This window comes from Harpia harpyja (genome assembly GCF_026419915.1).
Source record: "Harpia harpyja isolate bHarHar1 chromosome W unlocalized genomic scaffold, bHarHar1 primary haplotype SUPER_W_unloc_3, whole genome shotgun sequence".
Lineage (NCBI taxonomy): Eukaryota > Metazoa > Chordata > Aves > Accipitriformes > Accipitridae > Harpia > Harpia harpyja.
In genome coordinates this window covers 174416-181816 of record NW_026293185.1, presented here as the reverse complement: position 1 = coordinate 181816, position 7401 = coordinate 174416, and the positions used below count along the sequence as shown (strand labels likewise).

Sequence of the window (7401 nt, the reverse complement as noted above, 5' to 3'; positions counted from 1 at the left end):
TTCTCATAAGCACCTCTAAACGGATGTTTAGATACATTATTTGAGCAATTTTCGTCTTGTGGTACCTTTACCTACTTATTGTCATGCTGTTAGGTGATTGGGGATTATTTTTTAGGAACTATTTCTGTCACTTAGCAACCCTCAGTGTCTTCAAAAACCTTTGTTTATTTAGCTCCTAAGTAATTTTCTTCTTCAGAATGGTAGTACAAATTACAGATATAGCAGTGTTGATAGCATCACTGATACAAGGTACTTGTTGTGTATGTAGCCCACAACACAAAAGAATACAGAATACAAAAGCCCAGAATACAAAAGTTGGGAGGAAGGAGTGGCTGAGTGGGACTCCTATGGCTGGCAATTCCTGTAAGCCTGGAACTCCCTGTTGTTGCTGTTTAGGGGGGGTCTGCCTTCAGTGCAGCAAAACTGAAGACCAACCCAGGTGAATCCTGATGTAGTAGGTGGAAACTGCTGGGTTTGGCTTGGGAGGAGGGACTGTGACCTGAACACAGCTCCCCAGGGCATGATGCCCTTCCCCCCACCGTGCCCTGGTGATGGGGGGGGTGGGTGTTTTGATGACTCAAAATGCACGTATCACTTCCAAAAAGGCAAGGAACTCAATCCAGTGTTGACCAGGGATATGGTCAGAGATACGACCAGAGATCCAAGGCAGGGCAGGGGCTCAGCTTTGCTTTCCCACCCTCATCCCTTCGTGCCCTTCCCGTGGGCCTGGCCACGTCCAACGCCACAGGCTGCTCTGCACACAGCAGGCTGTCTGCCCCCGGGTCTCTCCCGGACACCGCAAGGCACCGCGGGAGTCCTCCCTTGGCGCTGGGAGTTCAGACCACTCTCCTGGGCGTGGGAGGGACAGCAGAATCACTGCCACAACTCTCTGTCCTCCTTGCAGACCCTGCGAGCCATGGACACCATGCTGGAGACGATGGTGCGCAGCTGTTCTGCCACCAGAGTCAGCGAGGAGCTGCAGAGTATCTTTCAGGTCTGGCATGTGAAAGGGGGGGCTTCACAGGGGCTGTTCCTCACCCTGGGGAGAAGGGGGTGTCCACTCTTGAGTGCATGGTCCTCACCCCAGTGCCATGCAGAGAGAGCACGCTGCAGGGAGGCTGCCCACCTCCCTTGGTAACCAGGGGCTGCCCAGCAGGCTCTTCTGGAGCACAGTGCCTGCAGAGGGTGGCATCTGCCTTCCTGCCCGGCCACAAGGTTGGCCCGGGGGATTTGTCCCAAGCCTGCGAGGGACCCTAGGGGCAGGAACCCCGCTACAGGCTTTGCTCGAGATCCCAGGCAGCCTTGACGGGCTGTGAGAGTCCAGCCCGGGAGCCGAGCAGTGCTGCTTCGGCTGGAGGCCATGTCTGCTCCCAGGGCACACCAGCAGCTTCTCTCTTCCCAGATGCTGCTGAACTTCACCAACTCTGAGAGAGCAGCTGTGCGGGAGAGGGCCGTGGGGAGGATTACGGTTCTGAGCCTTTTGCTGTCCAAGAATCCCACACTGAAGGTGAGGAGCCAGGCACCCTCCAGCCAGGCCATCTCCCCCTCCCTGCACACCAGAGCAGCCTGCAGCTCTGCCCACGCGGGGCTGCTGCCCAGCTAGCTGCTTTGGGAGCCGCGGCCGGCACGGCCCTGCAAAGCCCTGACTCACCGGGGATCCGGCCCTGGGCGCACTCTTGGGTTCAGGGCTTTGGCACCAGCTGCCTGCCCTCAACCCTTCTGCTGTTCTGCCTCCCTCGCCCAGGCTTGGCACCGCTTTGGACAAGACCCGTACGGCCCTCTCTGCTATGGAGACGTCCAGATCCCAATGCTGGGACAGCTGCTGGGACGTCTCCTCCTTTTCCGCTCTTCCAAGGAACAAATAAGCTGTGCTGCTTCTGATGCTGTTTATTTGCTCCATGTATTCATGCATAAACAAAAAAGTAAGGGGAGTTGTGGTGGGCTTTGTCCCTCTGCACGCAGACATCTGCTTCTCTTCCTGACCTCCTTTGCCCCTCACAGCTGCTCCCCGTAGCATCCCAGCTGTCGTTTTGCTGCAGAACCTGAGCGCTCTCCTGAAGTCCAGGACCTCTTCTCCGCTGCTCTCCTTCCTCCCTGCTTTCAGGATCTTGAAGCCCGCTGTTTTGCAGTCCCCACAGCCAAAGCCACCATTGATTACCATGTCCCAAAGCCACGTCTGCCCTGTTAGTGAAGAGCTGATCCATCTGTGCACCACCACGGCTGGCCCCTCCAGTGCCTGGAGCAAGAAGCTGTTCCTGACACCCTCCAGAAACCTCCTTGACCGCTTCTGTCCTGCCATCTTGCAAGCAGCTCTCAGGGCCGTTCGGTAAGCTTGCTGGCAAAGCTGCTGTGTCTTACTGACTCTTCTTTGTCCCTCCCCGCTGTTTAGGCAGGTCAACGCTAAAGGCTAAAGCACTGCGGCTCCGTTGGGAAGACGAGACCACCTCCTTGCTGCGTGTGACTGCCATCAAAGACATGGTAATGAGCTTCCCCCTTGCCGGGGCTCTTGTCCCTGCCGTCAGCCGGGGACTTGTGTCAGCAAAGGCATCCAGAATCGGCGGGGCTGGCATGGCCTCACTGCTGTCCCTGAGCAGGGACCATGCGAGGGCTGCACTCCAGTGTCCCACCAGCAGCAGCTCCAGCCCTCCTGGCCACCAGCAAGCCCTGCTTCTCTGGAGGGCCAGCACACTGTGCCCAGGAGCCCAACCCTCCCCCCTCACCCTGGGGGCCCTCTCTTCTCGTCCTCCCCCACCCAGTGACTGCAGCCCCTGCGGCCAGCTTTCCTGCGGGCACTGCTGCCAGCCAGCACTGCCGGCCATCTCTCGCCAGGGCCGCTCGCACTTGCCCAGCGAAGCAGCACCGTCAGGGCACTCGGTGTGACGCGTCTTCGCTCCCTTCCTTCCTCCCATAGTCCTTTGCAAAATACCTCACATCTTCTGAGAGGGCAGACATCATCCTTGTGGCCATCGAGGCGATGAGAGACTCCAGCATCCGTGAGAAGGAGGCGGCAAGAAAAGTGCTGCACGAGGTCATGAGAGACCCTGACTTCTGGCTGGCGGATGTAAGTGGCCTGTGGCCGCACTGCCCTGCCCTTCAGCCCTGTCAGGCCTTGTTCCTCCCTCCATCCCTCCCTCCCAAACCCAGCTGTCTCGGGCACCGCAAGCCACCGGAAGGCAGCAGAGAGGGATGGGAAGGGCAGCGGAGGAAATGGCTGCACTCCAGTGCCAGCACCATCCTCACCTGTGTCCTCTCCAGGTGCCAAAGATCACGAGCTGCATCCACAGAAACCTGGGATGCATCAACACGGAGTCAGCCCGGCAGAGCGTGGAGTCACTACTTCTCCTGATGAGCGACTGCTACCCCATCCAAGTGGTCACGAGCCTGCTGAAGTTCTCTCCGTCAGCAGACAGGTACTGGCCCTGACAGCCCTGAGGGCTTCTTCCCCATGGGGAGAGGGGCCCGGAGACTCTCTGGCTGCCAGACCCAAGGAATACTGCAGGACACCCCGAGGAGCAGGGCCCTCCATCCCACCACGCCTTCCAGCCCTGGTGGGTCGGCCAGGCCCGCAGCAGCCAAAGCTGGCCAAGCCAGCCCAGAGCCCTGCCACCACGCTCCTCCCAGCCCCACGGGGAACACCGCCTCAGCCTTCTGCTGCTGGCCCAGGGCATCCCAGCCGAGGGGTAGGGTCTGCCTTATGCGGGGCTGACCCAGGCCATGCTGCTGTGGCCGAGGCAGCCCTGCTGACAGAGCGCTCTGGCTTGCAGCACCGGCACGGCCGTGTGGGAGGCGATGTTGTCCACGCCCCGGACTTTGGAGGTGGTCTTCAAGGAGCAACTCGGCAAACTCCAGGGCATGGAATCACACAGCCCGGTCACCTCGGCCGCGGAGGACGCCTGCACCCCTCACTTGGCTGTGAGTTACCGGAAAGGGTCTTGATCACCTTCAACGAGCCCTGCAGGCTCTGCCAGGATCTCACAGCTGTGTTGTTTCAGCCGATGGCCTCCAGTGAGATCCAGTCAGAGGATTCTGGTGATGAGTCCCACATTGAGAGCTACCAGGGGCATCCAAGCCTGCGGACGGTCTCCCTGTTGCTCGAAAGCCTCATCACGCTGTCGGAGAGACCTGACTTGGTGAGCAGGGCATCATAAAGGGGAGCCATGTTGGCAGCCAGGCGCTGGGGCAGCGGGTAAGGCTGTCGCTTGGCCTTGGCTGGGAGTCGGGTGGTGGGGTGACTGCTCCAAATGCCCTCCCTGCCATGGTGGGGCCTGGTGGCTGCCTGGGGAGCTTTCCAGGCACAGAGGGTTACCAAGCCATCTGTCCCTTCGGGCCTGTGGCAAAAGGGGGTGGCTGAGCAGGGGGCAGGGAGCCTTTGCTTTCCTGCCCTCCCCGACCTAGCCCTGCTCTCCCGCGTCCCCAGCAGTGTGCCCACGGCCACCACCTACCAGGAGGCTGCCACAGAGACTCCTGTGCCGCCACCTGCCAGGAAGCCAGACAGGAGGCTGGAGCTCAGCAACCAGAGCATTCTCGCCAGGGTGGTCGCGGACCGTTTCACAAAGAGGAAACTCTGTCTTTCATACAGGCAGGAAAAATACAGGTCCTCCAGCCACACATCGCCGAGGTGTTCCACAACGGCAACACAGATATCAAGATGAAGGTCCTGATGGTCTTCAGAAACGTGATGGGTCACCTGAAGAGGACGGAGGCCAGCGCCATGGCTCTGCAGCTGGCGGAGGAGCTCCTACCCCTCTTTGATGACGTAAGGCTGATGTGGGAGCCTGAACCCTGCAGATGGGCACCCTGCAATGACAGCTGCCCTTCAGCCCAGCCCTGTGAGCAGCACTCACGGCAGGGACTTCTCTCCTTTCTCCCTCGGGCTCTTGTGGGATGGCTTCTGGGTTCTGCAGCCCAGCATGGCTTCCGCCGACAGGCTGATGACCCCGGGCGACCTGAGTCCCCTGTGCTGGGGCCCAGCCTGGCCCCTGTGCAAAGCACCTGTGGGCCAAGAGCTGCTCTCAGAGCCCCGAGGGCTCCCCAGCTGCGCTGCCAGGCAGGACCACAGATTGCCACAGCTCCTGCGCGCAGAGCCCTCCCCCAGAGCATCTCCCCACACACCTGCCCTCGGGCTAATGCTCACAGTAAGCAGGCAGTGGCTGTTTCTCAAGTCCCCCTCCCCTTCTCCCTACCAGGAGTCCAGCCAGATGAGAGAGCTCTCCATCAGCCTCTTCCGAGATGTGATGCAGACTGTGGTGGGGAATGACAAGAGGAGGATGAAGAAGAAAGTGCGAAGGGGCCTTCTCCCGCTCTTCTTTCACATGTGTGATGAGACCGACAGCGTGGCCAAGGTAGAGATTCCAAAGCTGGCCGGCGACACAGGGAAAGGCGTGCTGACCCCCCGGGCACCAGGGCCAAGAGCTGCTGGCACGCGGACTCTGGGAGCGTGTGTCATCTCGGGGTCCGACTGACCGAGTCGCTGAGGGCAGGGCAGGGCTCCCCTCCGTCCCTGCACCGCTTCCACCGCTGCCCTCCTCATCCCCCAGTGCCTCTTGCTGCAGAGGCAGAAGGGGAGGTGGGATCCACTCCCAGCCACGCTCCCTCCACTCAGCCCTCCTCCTAAGGCAGGGTCCCTGCAGAACCAGCGTGAGCAGGGGCAGAGAAGCTGGCATGGACATTTCCCTGCTCCGGCAGGGCTCAGCAGCAGCCCGTGGCCCGAGGCATGAATACGCACGTCCCTACAGGCTTCCCTGCTGTCCCTGCAGGTGTCAGAGGCCAGAGGTTTTCAGCCTCGATCCCTGTCCCCCAGGGCTGTGCCCAGGACACCCCCAGATGTTTGGGCCAGGGCATGTCCCAGCTTCCCAAGGGCAGGATCACCCCAGGAGCAAAGCCCAGAGGAGGGGGACGCCAGCTCTCCTTCCCCAGACCGTGGTGCCATCTCCCAGCTTCTGCTGCTCTCCAGGTCTCTGGGGAAGCCCTCATCACCACCGCAGAGCTCCTCAAGTGGAAAGAGCTCAAACACCTGGTGCAGACACAGCAGACATGGAGGATTGGAGAGTGCTTGGTGAGGACAAGCCCCAGGGCCTGGGGACCCTGGCCCGTGTGCGCCTTGCAGTGGGACGGAGGGGGTCTCAGCACCCCTTGGACCCCTCTGCCTGTGGCGCTCTCTCAAACTCACTCCCGCAGAGCTCCTGGCTGGGAGACGGGAATGGCCAGGGGGGGACGGGGAATGAGGGCTGCCGGGAGGAGGGACTGCTCCGGCCAACTGGGGAGGCTCTGTGACATGCCCGTACCCTTGTGCCCTCTCGCTCTCTCTCTCCAGCTGGTGCGGGACAGGAGCAGGGCGGAAGAATACTTGAGCCAGAGCCTGCCATACCTGGGGGACGCTCAGGCCACCTTGCGAGAGGTGGCCGTGAGGTTCATCGGTGAGCCACAGCCCCCGGGGTCCCTCTTTTGGCAGAGCCCCAGCTGCCCCGCGCGGGGCCTTGGCCTCCTTCTCCCACCCCTGCCCACGCAGGTGGGCTTGGTGGCCGCCTTGCGCAGTCCCACCCCCCTCGGCTACTGGTCTTCCCTGGGCTCAGCCCTGGCGAGGGGGAGGAGGGCGTGCAAGCCCAGGCAGCAGGGCTGGGGCTGTGCTGCTGGGAGCATGCTGGGGAGCGGGAGGTCTGACGACGCTCTGTGCCTAGGGCTTGCTGCGCGGCCCCTGAGGGACCAAAGCAGGGAGAAGCTGGCTGAGATCTGCAGGGGTGAGTAGGGAGCGTGGTCTGGAGGGGACGCCCGGGCGTCTCTGCAGACACGGTGGGTCATCTCGGCTCTGTTTCTTTCGGTTGCAGCTCTTCAGCCCATGCAAGAAGACAGCGAACCCGCCATCTGTTCCCTGGCACTTCAGACCGCCCTCATCCTGAACTCTCCAAGGGTGCAGCGGACACGGGGACGCAGCCTGCGAGCATTGTGCTGCGGGTGCTGCTGAGCCAGGCAGAGGTGCAGCTTTCCTCGGGAAAGCGGCTGTATTTTAATAAAGCTGGAACAACAAGCCCAAACCCACAGTGTCCGTCAGCTGTGTCGCGTGCTGAGCAGACAGCGTCATCCCTGGCCTGTCCCGCTGCCTGCAGGACAGCTCGCCCCTCGGCACGCCCTGGCCCCAGGCTTGTTTTACAAGTTTACCCCTCGACGACGGGTCTTTCCCCAGAAGAAGCCACCTTTGTTCACCCCCTGGGGAAGTCTTTTCCTTAGGGAGGCAGAGCGCAAAGGGGAAATGGCAGAGCGCAAAGGGGAAATGGCAGAGCGCAAAGGGGAAATGGCAGCCCCCGAAGGAATCGGGATTGCCCGGAGAGCTGCCTGACGCCCACGCTTGCCAGCAGCCCTCCAGAAGTTCTCCTTCGCTTCAGTCCCAGAGTCCTTCCCCACGCA

The 7401-nt window shown here is 61.3% G+C and overlaps 1 long non-coding RNA gene across 1 annotated transcript; it reads left to right on the top strand.

Moving 5' to 3' along the window:
* The first annotated feature begins 6347 nt into the window (after positions 1-6347).
* Positions 6348-6880, top strand: LOC128138155 (uncharacterized). The gene is made up of 3 exons (XR_008233970.1): positions 6348-6416; positions 6678-6737; positions 6825-6880. It is a non-coding gene; the product is annotated as an uncharacterized LOC128138155 (long non-coding RNA).
* The last annotated feature ends 521 nt before the right edge of the window (positions 6881-7401 follow it).